At 35.6% G+C, this 8,539-nt stretch overlaps 1 pseudogene; it reads right to left on the bottom strand.

The window, feature by feature from the left end:
* Nucleotides 1-5,895: 5,895 nt before the first annotated feature.
* On the bottom strand, nucleotides 5,896-6,642 carry LOC149181665 (F-box/kelch-repeat protein SKIP11-like; annotated as a pseudogene).
* Nucleotides 6,643-8,539: the final 1,897 nt, after the last annotated feature.

Here is an 8,539-nt window from a genome sequence, read left to right as displayed (position 1 = left end):
AGTATGGAATTTAGGTCATCCTAAATTTGTATTTAACGAATCTTTTGCATCGTTCGTTTTTCAAGTATTTTATTACCTAATTCTATGCTCTATCACTTTATGCTTACGATGTTTGTATTCCAAACAAAATATATGGTCATATCACTACCCAAGCGCCTGACTTGTTTTTTTTTTTAATCCTAGTTTGGACCTTCATATATGTTGCTTTTAAATTTCAATATTAAACCATTCAAATTGTTGCACCATTTCTTTATCCATGCACGATAGCGTGATGAATAGAGGTATTGGGGGAATTGGACACTAATGTTATTGGCAAGACATGTACAGTTGGTGACTCTGTAGGCTGACCTGGTACCAACAACCTCACTCTTGCCTTCAGGTTGAGAGCAAGGCCGATTTCTTTATAAGAAAAGAAATAAGTAGCAGAAGGAATCTGAACTAGTAATAGGCCCAATATATAATTATAGCACTCATTCACAGTCATGTCCATTCTTTGCATATTTATAACCATGAATTAGAAACTCAAAATGCCACAATTAATTACTAATTTTCCATGGATGACAATATGTGTGAGTTGCCTCATTTGGCCAAAATATGCTTACTTGACAACCACATTGTCCAAACTGAAGTTGTAATCAAAATAAAATAGTTGCACATACCTACCAAGTGCTCTTCGAACTGTTACATCATACATGCAACCAAAAATAGGCAACCAAGTCCAAGCAGAAAAACATATGTGCATTTTGTAAACCATTTAAGTGCTCATCCAATTCATGCTAATACTTTTTATGATCCATAGGTTTCAAATACACATACTTATATCAGTCTTCTAAGTAATGAAATATTTGACATTTAAACTGATGCATATTTAATATCTAATCAATTCTCATCAAAATTATAAACCATGATGTCCAGAGCAGTAAAGACCAGTGCATATTTATCAAACCTATATTTTGTTTACTTATTTATGTTAGTCTTTAAGGTGAAGATAATATCAAATATTTGAACTCATGCATTTTTAATCTCTTATAGCTTCTCAATAAGCCAACCTTTTTAATCTCTAATCAATACTCATCAACACTATAAAACATGATATACATAGCTTAAAGATCAATGCATATTAATCAAAACTTATATTCTCTATGTACTTATTTGGCAAAAAGCATGAAGCACACAGGTTGAATAGATATCCTAAATAACATTGAGCGAAACACAAAATCATGGACGTTCAGAGCATCAAGTAAAATCCAAGAAGAAATCATCAAGCAAGTATGCTGGTGCATATTCTAAAATCATTAAATTGATCCAAAAATCTGATTATATGTCTGTACGCAGAATATCCTTTTACTTAAATGCCAATACTCTTTTCTTAAATTTCCTTATTTATCTTATTATATTTTGATTTAAATCTTCTTATTATTAATATTTTAAACTGTTAAATATTACATTTCAATATGAGGTGATACATGTCTTCGGTTTCTTGAAAAAATAAAAATAAAAAATTAACAAAATAAACAAAAAAAAAAACTATTCCAAGACTATAAACATTGTTTAGAGACGAGATAGATACTTTTCCAAGACTATAAACTTTGTTTATTATCTTGTTTTGTGATGTCCCTACTTAGCAATTATGCGAAGTAATTCCTAGTTTTGTCAATTTTGAAAATTTGCCATCATAAAATGCGCTAGGAGGACCCTACTTAAAAATTTTGATTTGATGTGGCTCCAACATAGGAGAAAGGAAGGAAAATCGATTTTCTAGTTAAAGATGAATCTGCATTGGTGTGCTATAAGTTACGAACATACCATACTCTTTATACCAGTGGGGATTTTTATAGAGGTAGTGACCCTCCTTCTAATATAATGATTGATTGGTTGCAAGATGAAATAGTTTTAGAGATCACACCAATCTATATAATGCACATTATTTTTTCCTGCCTCCTCTATTTTGATAATGCATTCTTTTTGTCTGCCTCCTATATTTTGATAGGTGAATGCATGCACTTTATGGTTTTTATCACCACTGGTTCAAAATCATTCAATGGGTGATATTAATCTCGCATGACATAGTCTGAGATCTCATGGGAGAACATTTCTATCCAATATAAAAAAAAATATTGTTTGCTGACTGGAAGTTGTGCCTGCGGGTTTCTCTTGAATTCCCGTTGGTTCCTTATGAACTAAGGTGAGAACTTGCGTTACTAAGAAACATGGAGATAAGTTTGAGCTCTTCGCCAGTTAAAATTTTTCCTAAAAACAAAACCTTTGGGGTTTCTTTCAACTTGAATCTTAAGTTCCAAATATGGCATTTCAATCAGGAAACAACAAATGTAGTCTAGTAGATGCATATTGAAAGAGAACTATGACTCTTTTGACCCATTGAAACCTTATTAACTAGCTTCCAGATGATTGGAATTGAAATATTCAGTGGTGCATTCGAGAATTGGTCAGAGTATACAACAGAGTCCGGAACAGTTAAGTCAAGTTCATTTCCATTTGTTTGTTAGGACAGTCATTTCTGTCAGGATTTCTGTTTCAGAAGCTAGTTTCAACTCCCCATCATATTTTTAATAGGTTGATAACTTGATATATAGCTCTAGCATCTAGTGTAGAGCTAGTCTTTGCATTTTCTCTTTTCCTATTTCAAACCAAAACATCTGATATCTATATTTCAAATGAAAAAAATATAAGCCCATGTAATTCAGCTGCATCATTTGTTGCATAAAATAACACATCCCAACTTCCCATGGTTCTAGATTAAAGTTCTTTAAGACAGTTTATGAAAAAATAAAAGAGACTGAGCTGGGACACTAAGTTGAAGATGACTAAGTTGAATTCAGATTGTTGAATGCATATATACAAACAGTTTACCCAATATCCAAATCTTTATTTTGAAAATGCTTCTTCGCAAGAAAAGTGCTTAGGTTGCACTTGAGAAGGAATTGTTTCTTTGGATTTAAGTTTCCTTTTCAGAGTTATCAGCAATGGATACAATTTTTTTTCAATATATCAGCAATAATGATTGTATGCCTCAAGCAGTGTTCATGTTTGTACTTAGGAAGGTATATTATTTTCTCTTTTATGGAACAACCTCTGATGGGTAGAAATATAATGGACTTTTTCCTTGATCACACGTATATTCTTTTTCAGTTCAAATAATGAAATTTATTTGAGTGGGAGTTGGAAAGTTTAATAGTCCTGATCAAAGGCATTGTGGTTGTAGCTAGATTCTTTGATTAGTATAAGAAAATTTTGTAAGAATTAACAAAACTAGGAGTCTCTGGTAAGCAGACGAGTTTTCAACTTGCACCTACCGGAATTTCGATTGGTTTTCATTCCAATTAATTGTAACACCCCAGTCTTTAATCCCTCATTGATATTGTAATTAATTATATTAATGATGCCTATATGTGCATGTAAATGTAAAAGGGTTGAAAGACATGAAACAATTGTAATTTTATTTTAATAACTAATGAAGAGGTGAAACATTCATACAAACCATAATAAGCCATGAGAAAGAGAGAAGCCACAAACCTAACAATGGAAATTTCCTTGCCAATAAATTAATTGGCTGAGCTAAGTATTTAAAATATCTAAGATTGTCAATTTCCCCAGGAAAACAATCAATCGGGAAGGAGTTGGTAGTTGAGCTGCAACTCCCATAATTTATGAAAGTAGTAGCACCTATACTCAACTATCTCATTCAAGGGATAGGTAAAGTACCCATCCAAAGACTTATGGGGTCTGACTAGAAGCTTCTAATCTAACCACAAATTGGCAGATGAGACAAAAATCTGAAGAGAGAAGAAACTTAGAAACCCCATGAGGCTCAGTGAGGTATGAAGAGATTATGTGTGTATCCACAATTGTAGAGTAGGCTCTCATGCGGGAAGAAGGACTCATGATTTCAGACAGAAAGGAGAAACTGCATGAAAAGGGGTCTGAGGACCCAATCTATTTAACAAAAAAAATGTCAGAGTGGTTGTTGGGTGCTGATAGCACACTAAGGGATCATTCAATTTGGTTTTGGATTGTGAAAAACTGAATACAAGTGTCCCAAAAACTGAGCTATTGTGTAAAGTTGTGTTTTGGGTGCTTGTAGGGTAGAGCACTAAAGCACTGAGAGAGGAGGTTGCCCAGGGATTGATGAAGTAATGAAGGGGCTCCTTTGTGCTATGCAAGTCAACTGAGAATCAGAAAACACATATGTTTAAGTATGTGTGTATAGCTCATTGGGGTTTGAGGGGAACTTGTTGGCTTTATGTGTATGAAGGATAATGGCTTTCATTCTTCCACCACTAATAGCTTGAGAGGAGAGGGGCGAAGGAGTCATGCATGTTGCAGCCTCAATGTTAGAAGGGGTAATGCAACTACTTGGCCTGGTGCCTAGCATGTTTTCCAGATCAATATTGTATTGCTTTGAGAGCTTCTTAGCATAAGGGGTCACGATGATTCTTCATGTTTGGAACAGAAAATGCAGAATAACCCACTGTTTTTCATTTTGGAACAGTACTTTAGGAAAATAAAAGGAAGAGATTGACAAACAAACTGCGGTAGCTCAAGGGTCTTGTGGTTCTTTCCTTCCTCCAAATCTTCATCTTCATCGACTTAGCATTATATTTTTTTGAAAGGAGAAAATTATTATCCTTGTTCTCTTCCGATTTCTTTATTCTATTAAATTATTGTTTTCCTTACCTCAGTTTACAAATGTTCACATGCTCTGCTTTTCTCCGAAAATCAAATACGACATGAAAATATGAGCTGAAAAAAATAAGCACGATGTTATAAGGTCTGGAATAGATGAGGTTAGCTTTGAATAGAAGCCTTGAATGGCCCAACTGTACCAAATTTTGTAGAGGAACGAATGCTGTAGGATTTTGTACTCAGGAAACGAAGATCTTTGTTTTTCTTTCATTGATTTCAGTCCCACCGTATCAAGATTTTACATGATGGCGTTCACAGGATTAGCTTATATCTTGCTACTCGTTGTTATACTAGGGGGCTTTGCCCTTCTAGCGGGCATATTTTTTTTATGTTTTTCTCAACCTTGGTTGTCACAGATTTGAAATTCTCTCATTTATTCAATTTAAAACATATGTATTCCTTTGGTGGATTTAATGCATACCAGAGACTCTTATTTCCTGTGCTTATCTGTCATACTAACACACAGGTTTTTGTAAGCGATTGGCAGCATAGAATCATTAGAGATGCCCCACTATAGTTGGAAAACCCCTAAAGGAGAACCTATCAGCTAGTGACCTAGGGCTGATTTCTTATCAGTTATTACTCAGTTTTGCTTGTTGCCCATCCAAGAGACAGTTTTGTCCAGTGGTGCATTCTGAGTGATAACAGTTCCAAGACAGCATGGCATTGGTACAGAGTCACCTCTTATCGCTTAAGAGTTAATCATATGCTGACTCCAAGAAGGGTATCCCTAGGGTTATATCAATGAACAAATACTGAAGAGATGAAATCATAAGCAAAGAGATGTCGAAGCATAATTCTTAATAGCTAAAGAAACCCACAAACTATACAAGCTTGTTTTTCACTAAACAGAGATGCTAGTGCATACTTCTAGTACAAATCAAGTCAAAGCCACCCTGTGAAACTAGAGGGTACGTAGGATAGGCCTAGATATTTCAAAGCCTGGAGTTGAAGTGGGTTCTTAGAAGTCAGCCTTCAAGCTCCATGAAAGAAGACAGAGAATGAGAAAACTAGAGATTAAAATAGGTCTAACGTTTCTTCGCCACAATCCTTCAAGTGCATTGTCTCCCAGGACATCAGGTGAGCTTCGATCCCCTAACCCCCAAGACATTCCTGCATTTGTTCCTAGCCCAATTACCCCTCTTGGATCGTATCCGTTTGGAAATGGGTATAGCCCATCTAGTGTCACTACTACTCCAACTTCCTCCAATGCTGCATATGACCTCCTACAACATAGACCCTAGAATTCAAGATGAAGGCAGAACAAAGATCCCTAGCCTTAATCATGTCAGGAAGGGTTTCCCACCCATTCTTTTCAATGTCAAACCTTTCAACTGTTTTGAGATTCTTTTTAATGAAATCGTTGTCGTCAGAAACATAGACAAAGTTTCCTAGAGCAACACAGGCGAAGAAACACTGATTGGTGTCCATATGAGGCAGCACGCTCCAATCTCTGGCACAATCGTTATAACAAAGAGAATCATAGCCCTCATCGAAGAATCTAAGGCCCAGCACAAAGAGATTATTGCAGAGAGAAATTGTCTGGACTCCATACTACCCCACTGAGAAACGGCGGAGGAGAGGCGGGGGTATCAGAGTTTTGTTGTGGGTGCTCTCTGGATCAAACAAGAGCCATCTATAATTGTCCTTCCAGATGCATCCTTGCATTGCCCGGGTCTTGTCAAACACAGAAATGTAAAGCCATTATTCTTCTTTTTGGTCACAGGTTACTGAAGAGAAAAGGAGGGCATCTCTCCAAGAATGACACACACAAGAAGCAATGGTGCGTCCATAGAGAGGCAGCCTACACAAGATTTTTTCCCAAATATGGTTCAAAAGGTTTGGGAATACCAGAGGATTGGATGAATGTGGGGAGGAAGAACCACATGAAATTGTCATGGTTAAGTTGCTCCGTTTCTTTGGTCTGCCATCCTCCATTTCATCTCAAACAAAAATAGCCATAAAAGTTGTTCCTGCAATGGATCTCAAAGAATATTTGCTCATTGTGGTGTAACTCAGAGGTACTCAGATTTCAGGCAAGATGCTCAGCATCATCGCTAGAATACTAAAACTCCAGGGGTGGGTTATTGCTTTGAAAGAAATAATCGAAAATTTACTTTACCCTTCGATTAATCCGACAAGTGTCAACTCTCGAAGTGTAAAGCCTGGTATTCCATATCAGGCACACACTGTGAAACAATTTTGGATATTTTGTTTTCTTTTGCAAAAGAAATTTTTTTGATATATATATTTTTTATCATTTAAATTTATGGTTAATGTCATTTAATAATTTAATAATTCAATTTATTTTGGTTTCTAATATAATTAAATTTGTTTGAAATATTTTTTTTCTAGTAGGTAGGCTTCAAGGTCTAGATTTTGAACCTAGGCTATGATATCATGTGTGAGGCTCCCTCCTAGGGTCCTCTAACTAAAAACTAAATTTCCCTAATTTTAAACACAATCAGATGGGAAATAACTTATTTATATCTAAACATTTATTTGATGATAACATATCATTAAAATTTATTTACCACAAATTAAATAAGTAAGAATTTCATTGCAACCATTTACATAAGTAATCAATAAATGGAGGAATATATGTTCCAATAGGTTAGTTGAGATGCTCCTAAGCTCCTGAATCTGTTGGGATGCTCCTCTTGACTACTCGACTGGATTTGCCTCCCAGCCAACTAGGAAGTATTTCCTAGCCTAGGGAACCTCCACAGGTTCCCTAGCCCTCCGAGCCCAAGTCCAACCAGATGTAGTGTGTCCAAGTTTAACAAACACTCTCCAAATCCAAGTTTGTATTCTCTCATTTATCTCTGCAATCTCCCCCAAAACACAATCCTCCAAAACAAAATCAAGACCAAAGATCCCCCCATCTCCTCTCATCATCCTTCCCCTTTTATGTCTCTTCCCCCCATCCACCTCAACCACCTATCATTAATGCCATGACTACCCCCTCATCCTTTCATTTAGTATCTTTGACTTTTCTTACCATATCTTGTTCAAGTAGATTTGAGATGACATTTTGGGCATAAGATATGAATATTTAATTTGAAAATTAATTGGAGAAGATCATACCTTCTCCCAAGTAGATTTTGAGAAGACGCCTTGGGATATGGATATTTAATTTGGAATAAATGGAAGGAGACCATGTCCTATTCAAATTTAAATTTGAGAAGACAAGTTGGGAATTGAATAATAACAATAACAAAATTTATATCAGTAAATAAAATTACAGTTTCACAAATGTAGGTATATACCAATATTTCTTGATATTATAAGTTAATATTTTCAAGTAATTTAAACACTAATAACATTTGCATGATAAGATTAAGTTGGGCATTACAACTTCGCTTAGCTGAGAATATGTTGCAATATCTACTTTTAAGGTTGCAAATGAATCTTTGTGGTCAAGCCCTCTACCTTTGTAGAATTTTGAAACTTGCGGCGCAAAATAACATGTTGCAATTCTGATGTGGTTTCCATTTTCTGATATTTTAAACCAAATGAATTGCTTATTTTAGTCTTCTTTTTCTAACTGAATTAGATGACCTTCTTTCTCCCTCACTAAAAACATGATACCTTGTGCCCTTTGTCGTTCCCTGTTGCCTTGTTCCACACTGCCATCTTCCAGTATCCTTCAAACGGCTCCCTCCCCTCCTCATTCCTTATAACTCCAGGACACCTCTTCTTTTCCACTTCGAGACCTCTTGTATGCATATAAAAAAGGATTTTGGTTTTGGTTTTTAATACAATATATATTAAATAGGGGTCCACTCCACGTGAGCTCGTCCCTTACTCCTTTCAAATAAATGCTCATACGTAT

The sequence above is a fragment of the Pinus tabuliformis genome, chromosome 3_2, assembly GCF_031772625.1.
Source record: "Pinus tabuliformis cultivar Carrire ecotype Pingquan chromosome 3_2, CPIR1, whole genome shotgun sequence".
Classification (NCBI taxonomy): Eukaryota; Viridiplantae; Streptophyta; class Pinopsida; order Pinales; family Pinaceae; genus Pinus; species Pinus tabuliformis.
This window is presented reverse-complemented; position numbering and strand designations above follow the sequence as displayed.